Source organism: Hyperolius riggenbachi, chromosome 6 (genome assembly GCF_040937935.1).
Source record: "Hyperolius riggenbachi isolate aHypRig1 chromosome 6, aHypRig1.pri, whole genome shotgun sequence".
NCBI classification, from domain to species: domain Eukaryota; kingdom Metazoa; phylum Chordata; class Amphibia; order Anura; family Hyperoliidae; genus Hyperolius; species Hyperolius riggenbachi.
In genome coordinates, this window is record NC_090651.1 from 256,968,593 (window position 1) to 256,982,716 (window position 14,124).

Consider the following 14,124-nt stretch of genomic DNA (forward strand, 5'->3'; position numbering starts at 1 on the left):
CAATGAAAGTCAGGTCACAGAATCATTATGCTGTCCAGCAGGTGCTTCCATGGTTTTGCCCTGCAATATGGACTGTTCAGTGATCCTGTCCAGTGAAGCTGTGGTCGCAGAGTCTTATGCTTCACCCAGTACTTTGGATACTTTAAACCCTCTAGCAGAGGAGGCTGAAGCACTGCTTACCTCAGTTGGTGTTGCAGTAATATTCACTTGTCTAGCAGCTGTTTTGGAATTACAGTCTGCTCTAATAAAACTTGATGAATTTCTGCCCAGCAAAGCAGAAGCCATTGAAATATTGTCCTCGTCAGCAAGTGTGTCAGATACCTTGCCCTGTACACAGTCTGATTTAACCAATGTTGAGTCCCTCTCCAGTGTTGTAACAGCCGAGGAACTCCAGCCCTGTCCTCTGAATGTTTCAGAAGTCTTGCCCTGTAACATGGATAATTCTGATTCTCTGGTCAAAATAATAGAAATCTCAGAATTTCAGTCCGGTCTGATGAGTGTTCCTGAAACCCAGCCCTGTATCCTGAAAGATTCTGGTTCTCTGGCCGCTGTGGCAGAGGTTCCAGAGTTCCCTTCCTGTCCAGGGAATTCCTCAGTTTTGCCTAGTCCAGTGGGGGCTGCTGCAATACTGACTTGTTCTGCAGCGCCTCATGAGCCCCAATCCAGTGTATTAAATGAGTCTCTGTCCAGTCCAGAGGTAGTTGTGGAGTCCCTGTCTGGTTCAGTGCATACATCAGAAGATTTGTCCTGTCTTGTTAGTGCCCCTGAATCTGATTTGTTACTGACTTTGCTGGAATCAGCGACATCTAAGTCTGATCCAGCATTCTCGTGTAAAAGTCCAGTAGTTGCGAAGTTTAGTCATGATGATTTTTTTTTGGCCAGTCCTGGTTTTGGTCCTGTCTTGGCTGACCCTGAGGCTCACAGTTCCTTGACATGCCCAGAGGTTTCTCTTGTGCCGGTGTGCCCAGATGTTCTTTGTGTGCCAGAATGCCCAAGTGTGTCTAAGGTGTTAGCGTGCTCTGATGCTTCCTTAGTGGGAACACGTTCTGATATTGCCAGTCTGCCTGCATGCCCAGAGATGGTTCTGGTCCCTGGAAGCCCTGATATTGATGTTTGTCCTTGTGGCCCTGACTCGGGAATTGCCCTAGGTTCCATAGGGGTTCTTGATAGTTCTCCATGTGAGCCTAAGGGGCATTCTGACCTATGGGGATCTCTTTGGAGCTTCAAGGTGTTCTGGGAGGTCTCTGAGAAAACTTGTCCTGGTGCCTTGGACTGGTTCAACAGTGGGTTTTGTGTTGGTAAAGACAGTACCGGTGGGCATTGCAAAGGCTTTGGCGTTTCTGAACTGTTCCTGGAAGGCGGTGGGTATCGCTCAGGGAGTTTCGGAGGGCTTTCTTCTGGAAATCATGGTTCTGATGGGTGTCACACTGGGGCTTGTAGTACTGATGGGCATGGTTCTGTAGGTTCTGGTTCTGATGGGTCCAGTCTTGTGGGGACTGATTCTGGAATTCGGTCTTGCCGGGCTGTCCCGGTCATCATGAATTATCAGTCAGACTGTTTTGTTGGAAATTTCAGTTTTGAAAAGCGTCTGGAATCCGCTTTTAAAGGCGGGGGTATTGTAATGATCGCTGCTGCAGCAGCTATTGCTGGAAGTAGTGCTGCAGCTCAGGCAGTTCTGATCTATTTCCATGCAAGTTGCATAGCTTTGTCTGTCTTTCCCTGCTGTCAGCTTGTGACTGATTATCATTCACCTGTGTGGGAATCTGCATGTCTGCTCCCATTGGATGACCTCAGTATAAAGATCTGCTTCCTGCAGGGTTTCCTTGGGTTTTCATAGCTTCAGCTTAAGCCTGCCTTGCTGTCGCTTTAGCCCCCGATCGTGTTTCTTGTTAAAGATACTTTGCTGGTCTTTGCATCATATATTGGTTCATTGCCAATATATATGCATACCAGCACGTTTATTATTTTCCTTGTATTTGTGTTACGTTGATATATCAGTGTTGCTGATATATACGTACACGAACTGTTTATTTCCTGTGTTCAGTTAGTCAGTTTTCCAGCACGTTTTGGTAGTTTGCGCGTACCGTGAACACCCGTGCTGAGCTAGTTATCCTGTTCCTGGTCCTGTTTGTGGATTGCGTTCATCTCTGCGAAGAGATAACGAATCCTTCTGAATCCTGTTCTGTTACCGTTTGTGGATTGCGTTCATCTCTGCGAAGAGATAACGAATCCTTCTGAATCCTGTTCTGTTACCGTTTGTGGATTGCGTTCATCTCTGCGAAGAGATAGCGAATCCTTCTGAGTCCTGTTCCCTGTGTTACTCCAGTCTTAGTCAGCGTTCCTGCTTATGTCATATATCGGTTCATTGCCGATATATACATATGTTAGTCAGACGTTACAAATAGTTTCATTGATAGCTGTAATTGTAATACGCTAGGAAAACATACTTATTGTATATTTATCTGTGTTACGTTCATCTATCTTAATCCTGCTATTTTCTGACTGTCCTGTCCTGTCTTTGTGAGGCACGCCATCGCCGCATCGCATTGGCTGCCTCATTCCAGTCTGTCTGGTTTTGGACGCTTGCTGTCGCTAAGTAGCCGCTAGCTAGCAAGCGTTCATTCTGTCTACCTGTCCTGATCTCCTCAGTTCCGGTGTATGCGCTCAGCGCTACTTTGCGCTGAGACGTTATACGAAAGCATTGTTTGTGGCTGTCAGATCTGCACCGGCTCTGTGCGCCACAATCTCCTATTGGAGTCAGTCCTCCCCTCCACTATACTAGGGATAGCCTGTTTCCTGGTGCTAGTGTGTGTACCTCCTCCACGTCAGCCCATGCGTTGCATGCTGACTGTGGAGAATACACCACCAAGCCTTACAGTGACAGCTTGGAAATAATAAATATATACATACAGTGTATATATTTCACCTCTGAACTGGCTGCATGCCTTGTTCCTCAATTAAGCAGCAGCCATCTTGTATTTTTTCTGCTTTGCTCTCAGACTATTAGCCTACATCCAAATTGTATGAAGGAACTTTTCTCATTATGACATCTGTGGTCAACATTACACTTGAAAATCTTGTAATATGTTTGTTGCTGTTGGTTGCAGAGCGATAGTGCCCTTTACATAATGTAATTAGGGAAGCCGTTATATATCACGCTGTCCTTTAAAGTCAGAGAATCTTACATTTGGGACTGTTTTCTTCTTTCTCTCCATTTCCATTCACCCACCACATGCCTGTGACATTTAGATGGTTCAGGAAGAAAGATGGGCCTCTGTCACTGTAGTACCTGAATAAGAATGTGAAGGTCACTTGAAAGGTCACTCTTCCATATCTAGACTATAACACAGAGGAAATGATGTAATGGCACCCGTGCTTCATGCTGGTATACCAGTTCTTCCAAACACTTCTCTCACTGCCACATGCAAGCTACTGGTGTGCCTTACACTTGCATTCATTCACTGTAAATCACCTCTCCTGTTATCCACTCTGGTGTTCTTCATGCATAATCCCTAATGAAATATTTGTTGGTTTCATGGTTTCATCTGTGTCAAGATATATGGCTCCTCTATCTACACACCCATTCATTTTCTGCAGGTTCATTCGTTCTACTCTGACACACAGAATGTCTTAAGAGCCTAGCAATAAATCATCACAAATAAGTATTAACAGCGCTCAATTTATTTAATGGCATAGCGTAAAGAGGAGTTGTGCACATTATCCAATCAGGTATCGGTTAGCTGTAGCCTGTCTGTCTGAAACCATTGAAAGCATAAATTGCCTGTGAATGAAAGTAGTCATGAGCATCGGATGACAATCTCTCATCCATTGTACCCAAAGTTGAACAAATGGGATCAACCGAGGCGCCAAAAAGAATAAAATACACTAAAAACAGTGTAATAGTGGGAGGCAGTGGTGGATTTACCTCCCCAACAGATGACATGATTGGTCTATTTCCAAACCCAACCCCCCACTTGATTGGAGTACATACACTCCACTTTTCTGTGATGCGTTTCATGGGTTGAACCTGCTTCTTCAGGTAATAATGGAATAACTGAGGAAAGTATCTCTATGCTTGCTATGGCTGTCAAGGACAGGCCCCACCCCTTTAGAGGTTAGAGATAGTGTACTTGGGATTTTTGTATATATTCTGAATACAAAGGAGAGGTTGGGAGGCGCCATTACTGTGTCCCGACTTGAGGTTTAAAGTGCAACTTCACTGAAAACTTTCATAGAGTAACCAGACTGCAGAAAGCATGAATATTATTATTATTATTATTAATAATATTATTATTTATATAGCGCCAACATTTTCTGAAATGCTGTACAGAGTATATAATCTTGCCACATTACTGTCCGTCACAGGGGCACACAATCTAATCCCTACCATAGTCATTCAGATATGTCCATCGTAGTGTCTTATTTGTCTGTATGTTTTTGGGATGTGCGAGGATACTTACATAGACACAGGGAGAACATACATACTCTGTGCAGATAGTTTCCTGGCGAGCGTGCTATCCACTATTGCCCAGTAGGAAAAGCGTGTCCTCTCTTACTGTTCACATCGGTTTTAATTACATCACCAGAGTAAAGTCATGGAAATGTAGGTGGAGCAAGAGAAAAAAGAAACGAGGCACTGCAGATGCAATAGGGTACCTTTACTCAACGGTGACCACACATCGGGTGAGCGGTGGGGGTGACCAGGGCCGGGCCGAGGCAGAGGCTGGAGAGGCTCCAGCCTCAGGGCGCAGTGTAGGAGGGGGCGCACAATTCATTCAGCTGTCATTCCCAATTGTGTTTGAAGCAGAAAGAAATAGGAAAAGGGGATACATGGCAGTGTCTGCAAATCAGATAACTAGAGATTAAGGTATTGGGGAGGTTTGGGGCCCTGGGGCGCCTCTTAGTCTAGTAGCAATCAGTGTGTGACACCTGGGGTGGGAGGGATGGAGGGGCGCACTTTGGTGTCTCAGCCTTGGGTGCTGAAGGACCTTGTCCCAGCTCTGGGGGTGACAGAGGCCTGACAGCCGTTTTGCTTACAACTAAGCTTCTTCAGAGGCCAGTAATGAGTATGGAAATGTACACAGCACACTACAACCCAAGACATTACTTATCATAGCATCCTAACTCCACAAAAAACTATATTAATAAAAAAGGACACAGAACTCCATTGGCATTTAATGGGCATAGCTTTTTTTATTGGTTTAAATTTTACAGCTAAGCATACATTTAAAGGATAACTTCATTTTTTTTGTAATCACCAACCATAACATTTAAAGGATACGTGAGGCTAAAAAAATGACTGCAGATTTACTTACCTGGGGCTTCCGCCAGCCCCTAGAAGTCTCTGCGTCCCTTGCCGCAGTTCCGGCAGCCACTCTTCTGGGGTCCCCTCCACAGCGGAAACCACGGTGAGAGACACAGACTTCTAGGGGTTGAGGTGGCCCTAGCTAAGTATATCTGCAGTAATTTTTTTAGCCTTCTGTATCCTTTAAACACTGAACCACTTATCTGACCACCATAGCCCAGGCAACTGTTCACCTTAATCGTATTGAAGCATAAAACCCACGTAGCTGTTCCTTTAAAACACCACAACAATGAAAAGAGAGTGGGGAGGCAAGGGTGGGATTTCATTTACCACTGCTAAAACTGACAGTTGAGTGATATGGACCTCTCTATATACCCCTCACCTACAGCTGATTTGTTGCTGCAACAGTATTCTGCTCAGCAACATTGTGGGTGTGTGTGTGTGCATGCGTGTGTGTGTGCGTGCGTGTGTGTGTGCGTGCGTGTGTGTGTGCGTGCGTGTGTGCGTGTGTGTGTGCGTGTGTGTGCGTGCGTGTGTGCACGCACGCACACAGGCTGCCACAGTACCTACCATTACTCTTCAGCCCTCTAATTCCATGTAGTCGAGCAGGTTGCCTGAGGGGAGGATTCTCATCGATATCTGTGTGTCTAGAGGGGTGGTTATTTTAATAAGTTTCTGGTTTGAACTGAACAATGAGGAAAGAGAAGAGCCAGGGGTGTTTCTGGATATTGTTAGTGGAGTACATCTCTGTGAATCAGTTTCTCAGGACAGTCGATTCAAACTGCCACTTACATATGGATGTCTGAAGCAAAACGGGCAGCTCGGCCAAATGCAACATGCTTCTAATTCATTCATAAGAGTGCTGGAATCAACTCAAGGATTTATATATTGCTCAGTGACTCCTCAGATAAAATATAAAGCGTTCCATTGATCATGCTAGCTCATAGTATATACTGACTTGCAAATAGTTGCCTTTCCCTTTATGTCGTTTTTACTGTATCTACACTTGAATTCTTCTTTTTGCTTATGGCAAATGTGCATTAACTGAGATATGAGTTTGAATGACAAAGCGGTTGTGTGACTCAAACACACAAGGCCACCACCTTAGAACTTTGCACTTTATTTTGGTGAGGCCGGGATAAGCTGGTTCTATTGAGGCTGGTCTCTGATAAATCAGCTCCTGCTCAGACTGTTGTTCATCACGGCACGGAATCTAATCAGGGAAATGAGGGGGACCCAGAAGGGGGGATAGAGATGGACACATGTTGGTGGTTTCTGACTCCTACATAAACTGTCCTACTATACACATCCTGTGGTTCAGATGTGTTTGACTTAGCTGTGTTTATATATGGCGGACAAGAACTGTCTTGCTTTGAGTTTGTCGGGGTCATCACTGGAAGCATTTTTCCAAGAAGACAAGACATTGCTAAATTCCCCCTTTACTGTTGTTAGTAGCTAGTAAAAACCTGACCGCAGAAGCTACAAGGTAGTAATCACTGGCTGCTCTGACTCTTCACAGAATCTGAGATCCCTGAAACCAGGTGGCTTCAGCTCTCATCTCACCAGGCCGTTTGCTGGCAATGAGCAGACAGGGAGATGTGCTCTTTGTTTCACTCAGCCTGATTGCTCTCCTGGGATAGATCTTAATACCAGCAGTGTCAAGAGGCTGCATGGCAGAGCTCTTCATTATTTCTGATAACCAGGAAGCGTGGCGGGTCGTGGCTGATCACTTCTGGCAGATGGGGGTATTCATATGGGAGGATATATATCCTGAGCTTCCCGACATAGGGTCAGGACGTTGTATATTAAAATGATATTAACTAGGAGAGGCCCAGCCAGCATCTGTCCTATAGCTACAAACAGTATTATTCCATGCACAACAACTGACTCCGAGTGCATAAAGCTATCGCTGAGAAATGTGTTTATGTAGGTGCAAAACTCCAGGGCTTTAACATTATCCTGACTTCACTAATAAAGGGGTCATTGGCTTTGTGAGCTCAGCTTTTTCAAGTTTAATTGACTACATGTTTGCTCCAGGTTAGTAACTCATAAGGGAGCTTGCCCGGCTTAACACTATTATTATTATACATTTATATAACACACATGCATTTTCCACACCACCTTACAGAGTATCAGAATTGCTTTTATTTGCCAAGTACGCCAAATGATGTACTTGGAATTGATTGTGGTACACATGGCAAAAACGTAGACAGACATAGGGCCTGATTCACAAAGCGGTGATAACTCAGTTATCACGCCTAAAAGACTTTAGGCATGATAACCTTTGCACCACACTGGTGAAAAGCCAGTTTAGGCGTGATAAGTTTAGGTGTGATAAGTTTAGGTGTGATAAGTTTAGGCATGCTAAGTTTAGATAAGTGTAGATAGCGTGCAAAGTCCCGCACGCAAAGCAGCGCCATTAAACTCTATGCGAAGTGCACCAGACTTTGCTAGCGCAAAACGTTTGATCAGCTGTGCACTGCGGTGCTAACGCAGTTGGTGCTTAAACTTATCATGCCTAAACTTATCACACCTAAACTTATCATGCCTAAACTTATCACACCTAAACTTATCACACCTAAACTTATCATGCCTAAACTGAGTTTAGGCGTGATAAAGGGCTTTTCACCAGGGTGCTAACTGTTAGCACCGCTTTGTGAATCAGGCCCATAGAGTTGACAGCATGAGAACTGTTCATGATATGAGAAGCATACATACAGAGCAGGAGACAAGCAAAAACACTGAGGGCTCGTTCCCACTATCGCGAATCTGCATGCGTCCAACGCATGCAGATCCGCACATGTAATGCAAGTGGATGGGCCTGTTTCCACTGTAGCGTTGTTGAGGTGCGTTTTTTTCAGCGTGAAAAAAACGCACAAAAGAGCCAACGATTTCGCCTGCGTCGGGAATCCGTGCGAATCGCCGCTAATGTATTTAATAGTAAAAACGCATGCGTTTGTTACATGCGTTTTTACCCGCGATTTCGCGTGCGATTTCGCACCTTTTTCAATTTTATTTAGCCCTGGCAGTGTCATGGTTAATTTCGCATGGCACCCTGCCATGCGAAATCGCGGGTAAAAACGCATGCGGAAACTCATCCGCATGCGTTTTTACAAGCGTCGGAATGTGGCCGAAATCGCGTCGCAACAGTGGGAACGAGCCCTGACAGCTAGGGCGAGAGGCAAGTTCTGCACAGGAGAGCTTGGAAGTTCTTGGTGGGCATCAGGAGGAACCAAATTGGTTTTTAAAGGGAAGGTCCAAGCAAAAAAAAAAAATGAGTTTCACTTACCTGGGGCTTCTACCAGCCCCATGCAGCCATCCTGTGCCCTCGTAGTCACTCACTGCTGCTCCAGTCCCCCGCTGGCAGCTTTCTGACCTCGGAGGTCAGGGCCGAATTGCGTACATTTTTACACATTACCGCTAGTGCAGGAACATTAACACATACATTTTTACGCGTTAGTGGTGCAACACGTAAATTTTTGTTCCTGCACTAGCTGGAATGCGTAAAAATGTATGCAATGTGGCCCTGACCTCCGAGGTCAGAAAGCTGCCAGCGGGGGACTGGAGCAGCAGTAAGTGACTACGAGGGCACAGGATGGCTACATGGGGCTGGTAGAAGCCCCAGGTAAGTGAAACTCATTATTTTTTTTTGCTTGGACCTTCCCTTTAAGCTCATTTAGTCCCTTTTATCCTTTTGGCGCTTCTGTTATCTTATTGCTATATTAGTTTCAAAATATTTTATTAAGAATTCCGATAAAAACTTACAGCTTTTAGATTGGCCCTTATCAGAAGGGCATTTTTTAACAGAAACAAATTAACATATACAGAACATGTATAAACAGAGAACAGTCATACAGGTCAAATCAATGTTCGAGGAAGGAGCAGCCAGGTGGTCGGGAAGAGTGCCTAAAAGGAGAGGGCGCATGACCTAAGTCCCACCGATGTCGAGGCTGAGAGCCAGGGCTGCCAGGTACGTGTAAATGGCAAGGTTGTATCATTGACTATTGCTAGTAATCTTTCTGAGATAAGTATTTCCATGACAATGGCATCTGCCATGTCAATTGAAAGGGTAGGTTTTAGCCACTGGCGGGCAAGATGAAGGCGGGCTGCCTTGGCAACGTGTTGGGCCAGCCTATGATGTGGATACTTCCATCTCTGAGGCTTATGCCCTAAGAGTAGTTGGAAAGGGTCCGGTGCCAGGGGGATCTCCAAGGCTGTACCAATTGCTGTTGCTACTTGAGCCCAATACTTTTTTGCAACAGGGCAGAACCACCATATGTGTGCGAGGTCACCCAGTTGGCCGCAACCCCTAAAGCATAGAGGAGATTTGTCATTGGAGATAGTGTGCAATCTCTGGGGGGTGATATATGTACGATGTAATATTTTATAATTAGTTTCTATGTGGGAGTAATAATTACTACCTTTTGCTAGGGTAAGGCAACATTTGGACCATTGTTTGATAGTGAGTGTCTGGCCCAGATCCTCCTCCCAAGCTATCATTGACATAGATTTAGTCGCCTCTAGAGGCTGTGATAACGTTGAGTATAGGTAAGATATAAGGCCACCCTCCAGAGGTCGTTGAGCACACCAATGTTCATATGTGGTACGAGTCGGGGAAATGGGAGCAGATTGTGTGAGGGTTTTTAGAAAGTGGAATATTTGTATCGCTCTAAAATGCTCTTTAGGTGGGAAGGAGGTGTGGGAACAGAAGTTAGTCCAGTTCGGAAACTGCCCATTATCTTATTGCTATATTGAGTCCACCCTAGGTGGAGGGTTGTACCCACTTCCTTCTTCTACTACAGAGAGCGACTTCTTAATCCTGAGTAGGGTCAGGACAATCTCCCCACCTGCCTTGACAGTGGTTACCTAATGGTAACTCTGGTTTGTGAGTATTACCTTTTGAATTACTCTATAAATCTTCCATTACCAGTACATACTACACTATATTGGGCTCGGTACTCTGCAGAAGTTCTTGTTCTGCTTTTAAAGTAAGGGAGAGTGAGGACGAACAAGAAGTACTAAGATTTGAGAACTAAAAAAGAAAGGTGAAAACGTGCGGCTGAGAGCTATCCAGTGTACAAGGTCACTGGCGGAGAGGCCTCCTGACATCAGGAAACAACCAATACCCTTCTGGATTCTCACCTAAGGCAAAAATCTAGTGTGTGTACTCAGCTTAACGCCTATATACATGACCGGTACACTTTGTATCCTTATACAGCATTCCTGGTATTCAGCTGTAACAACAGTAATCTGCCTTTGTCATTGTGCTCACATTCTTCCCTGCACACCTACAGGCTAGTCAGCTAATAATACAATAAGTATTTGAGCAGCCTTGTGTGCAGCATGGTGTGCACAGCTTGATTCGTAATGATACATTCATGGGAAATGTGGGGGTAGACCGTGTGAAATCTCCTGCAACACCGTGTAATCGGAACGATCCAAACTATGCATCCCCCCAAATATCTCCGTCTGTGTTGTTGCTCTGAAATCTATACATTGACACAGCTGGGGTGGATGTAAGCCCATAATCTGCAGGTCTGTAAAGGGCTGTTAGTCAGTGTCTTGTAACTTATCATTAAAGATGAAGTTCCCAAGTAGAACTGGGAAGTTTTGCTTGAACACTAAACATGTGGGTCAGTTTTTAATGCTTTTCAAAGCAGATTTGCTTTTGATTGTGAGATTATAAAAGGATACCAGAGCCGAGTTAAAGTAGTAGAAACAGGGGGAAACAGGCATACGCTGGCAGCTGTCCTGATGAACACAGCCGTCCCTCCTTCCCCCCGTTCTCCTTTCTGCCCCCAAATCCTACCTAAATCCCGGGCTGCGCACGTCCTGTAGCGCGTGCACCTGGCCGGAACGCACTGTGCATGTGTATGAAATCACGCGCATTTGCGCAGAATGCTCCGGGCCGCAGGCTCGCGCTGTAGGACGCACGCAGCCCGGTCAGTGCCTGCTTACTAATGCCAGACTCTGGCAACCCGGAAGAGGCTACCGGGGGGCATTTAGGTAGGATTGGGGGGCAGAGAGGAGAACGGGAGGAACGGTGGGCATCAGGACAGCTGCCAGTGTATGCCTGCTCCCCCGTTTCTCCTACTAAATACAGCTCTGGTATGCTTTAAAGTTGGGGCTACAGAATTGTACAGATCACCAAAGACATTCTTAAGCCCCTTTTACACTGAAAATCTCAATCAGCATAGCAGACGTGCTGTGGTGTGATTAGGAATTTTCACCATTGACCCCAAGTGCACTTGCTTACTTGGTTTGCGATGGGAGTTAAAACCAATTATTAAAAAGCAGGAAAAGTGCAGCATGCATCGCTTTTGAGAAAAAGCAAAGGGCACTGGTGGAAAAAGGGTATTGCGATTACCATGTTATCTTTGTGCTCTTACCACGGGCAAATCCGAAAACACAAACAGAAACGCGGCTGTTGTAAAAGGTCCCTTAAAGAGACTCCGTAACAAAAATTGCATCCTGTTTTTTATCATCCTACAAGTTCCAAAAGCTATTCTAATGTGTTCTGGCATACTGCAGCACGTTCTACTATCACCATCTCTGTAATAAATCAACTTATCTCTCTCTTGTCAGACTTGTCAGCCTGTGTCTGGAAGGCTGCCAAGTTCTTCAGTGTTGTGGTTCTGTGATGCATCTCCCCCCTCCAGGCCCCTCTCTGCACACTGCCTGTGTATTATTTAGATTAGGGCAGCTTCTCTCTTATCTTTTACAAGCTGGATAAATCCTCCTCTGAGCTGGCTGGGCTTTCACATACTGAGGAATTACATACAGGCAGAGCTGTCTGCACTCTGCAGGAAGAAACAGCCTGACACTTCAGTGGAAGATAGCACAGGGGGAAAGAAACAAACAAATGATCGCTTGAGATTCAAAAGGAAGGCTGTATACAGCCTGCTTGTGTATGGATGTATTTTCTTTGTGTGGACATACTGTACATCAACCTACTTCCTGTTTTGGTGGCCATTTTGTTTGTTTATAAACAAACTTTTTAAAACTGTTTTTAACCACTTTTAATGCTGCGAGGAGCGGCGAAATTGTGACAGAGGGTAATAGGAGATGTCCCCTAACGCACTGGTATGTTTACTTTTATGCGATTTTAACAATACAGATTCTCTTTAACTTTTTCAGTACCAGAAGTCTGTGGTCCCTTAAAGAGAATCTGTATTGTTAAAATCGCACAAAAGTAAACATACCAGTGCGTTAGGGGACATCTCCTATTACCCTCTGTCACAATTTCGCCGCTCCTCGCCGCATTAAAAGTGGTTAAAAACAGTTTTTAAAAGTTTGTTTATAAACAAACAAAATGGCCACCAAAACAGGAAGTAGGTTGATGTACAGTATGTCCACACATAGAAAATACATTCATACACAAGCAGGCTGTATACACCCTTCCTTTTGAATCTCAAGAGATCATTTGTGTGTTTCTTTCCCCCTGCAGCTATCTTCCACTGAAGTGTCAGGCTGTTTCTTCCTGCAGAGTGCAGACAGCTCTGCCTGTATGTAATTCCTCAGTATGTGAAAGCCCAGCCAGCTCAGAAGAGGATTTATCCAGCTTGTAAAAGATAAGAGAGCAGAGAGAAGCTGCTCTAATCTAAATAACACACAGGCAGTGTGCAGAGAGAGGCCTGGAGGGGGGAGATGCATCACAGAACCACAACACTGAAGAACTTGGCAGCCTTCCAGACACAGGCTGACAAGTCTGACAAGAGAGAGATAAGTTGATTTATTACAGAGATGGTGATAGTAGAACGTGCTGCAGTAAGCCAGAACACATTAGAATAGCTTTTGGAACTTGTAGGATGATAAAAAACAGGATGCAATTTTTGTTACGGAGTCTCTTTAAGAGACACTGAAAAGCATGAATATCTCTTTTCTGTGCCTATGTTCCTACTAACCTACTAGCTATCTTTAATTTGTATAAAATGTACACTTTAATACAGTTTGAGCTATAATGCTCTGTATGTCTATCTCGTGCCATCTTTCAATAAAATATTTAAACACTAGAGACACTGAAGTGAAAAAAAAAATATAATTAATTGGTTGTGTATTACTAGAACATTAGCAGCAAAGAAAATATTCTCATATTTTTATTTTGTTATATACACTATGTTTTTTTTTTTAAAACATTGCATCATTCTCTAATACTTGCAGTTTACACACTACACAGCATTCTAAATGATTTTACAGAGCAGGCTACTCAGCATTCTGAATGATTTTACAGAGCAGGCTAGTGAACTTTTGAACTGTCCTCTGCAGAATAAAAAACAATACAATCAGGGCTGTGGAGTCGGAGTCGTGGAGTTGGAGCAAATTTGGGTGCCTGGAATCGGAGTCGGGGAAAAAATGATGGAAATAATTCTGCGTTGACGCTGATTTATGCAAATGTATGCACTCTCTTTGCTCATGAAATCAAATAATTTGATATGTTGTTAAAATTTGGTTTGGTGACTATGAATTAAAGGGTACCTGAGACTGATGAAAAGAAAAGCTTTATACATACCTAGGGCTTCCTCCAGCCCCCTTCAGGCTAATCAGTCCCTCGCTGTCCTCCTCCGCCACCTGGATCTTCTGCTATAAGTCCCGGTAATTCAGCCAGTCAGCGCATTATGGCCACGTGCCGCTCCTACAGCCAGGAGCATTCTGCACCTGCACAATAGTGCTGCGCAGGTGTAGTACGCTCCCGGAGGCGGAGTATGTGCATGCGCACTACACCAGACTGGATCGAGTACCTGGACTCATAGCAGAAGATCCAGGTGGCAGAGGTGGACAGCGAGGGACTGATTAGTCTGAAGGGGGCTGGAGGAAGCCCC

General features: G+C 44.7%; 1 protein-coding gene across 6 annotated transcripts in view; it reads left to right on the forward strand.

The window, feature by feature from the left end:
* AGRN (agrin) overlaps positions 1-14,124 on the forward strand; it is an 803,356-nt gene that overhangs the window by 51,874 nt on the left and 737,358 nt on the right. The window lies entirely within an intron of this gene.